At 38.4% G+C, this 823-nt stretch overlaps 1 non-coding gene across 1 annotated transcript; it reads right to left on the minus strand.

Annotated features, from left to right (window-relative positions):
* Positions 1-275: 275 nt before the first annotated feature.
* LOC126026316 (small nucleolar RNA SNORA51) lies at positions 276-409 on the minus strand. The gene has a single exon (XR_007501609.1). It is a non-coding gene; the product is annotated as a small nucleolar RNA SNORA51 (small nucleolar RNA).
* Positions 410-823: the final 414 nt, after the last annotated feature.

An 823-nucleotide genomic window follows, 5' to 3' on the forward strand; every position in this document is an offset into this window, starting at 1 on the left:
GGTGCAGCTTTCAGCTGCATGGGTTGTTGGACCTGTGATCTCTCATGTTTGGTTTACATTTCCTTAAAGAAGAGAATAAGTCTCTGGAACTGGCTCATTCAAATATAATGCCTGCATTTTGAAAATAACCTTTTAAAATTGTTATTCCTGGAAAGTTGTTTGTTATATATTGGGGCAGTATATAACTATATACTGAGATTATGTTTGGCTAAAACAAAGGCTAGGATAAAGATTATTTGGTGAATATACCAAAGCAACAGTTTTATGTAATTTTTTGTCGTCCCCCCCATTCACAATACAGACCAGGCAAAGGACCTGGTTTGAGGTGTATATGGGAAGCATTTACTGTACCTCCTCTTTCTATACAGTCAGTGTAAAGAACACAGCCTGTGGTAAGCATTGGGAGGCCTTATATATTTTTTCTTCTTCATTTTTTCCTTTATTTAAACATCTTGATTACATAAATGATTGTGATTAGGTTTCAGTCATGTAAAGAACCCTCCCCTTCACCAGTTCAACATTCCCACCACCAATGTCCCAAATCTCTCTCCATCCCACCCAACCCCCACCTGTACTCCAGACAGGCTTTCCCGTTCCCTCATTCATTCACATGATTATGGTAGTTATCTGTGTAGTTATTTCTATAGTGTATTCACCACTTTTTGTGGTGAGCTTCATGACGTGAGCTGGTGTTCCAGCCCTCCTCTCATTGTCTCTGAAGATTGTTACAAAAATGACTTTTATTTTTCTTAAAACCCATAGATGAGTGAGACTATTTTGCATCTCTCTCTCTACAACTGACTTATTTCACTCAGCATGCTAG

This window comes from Suncus etruscus, chromosome 13, assembly GCF_024139225.1.
Source record: "Suncus etruscus isolate mSunEtr1 chromosome 13, mSunEtr1.pri.cur, whole genome shotgun sequence".
NCBI classification, from domain to species: Eukaryota; Metazoa; Chordata; class Mammalia; order Eulipotyphla; family Soricidae; genus Suncus; species Suncus etruscus.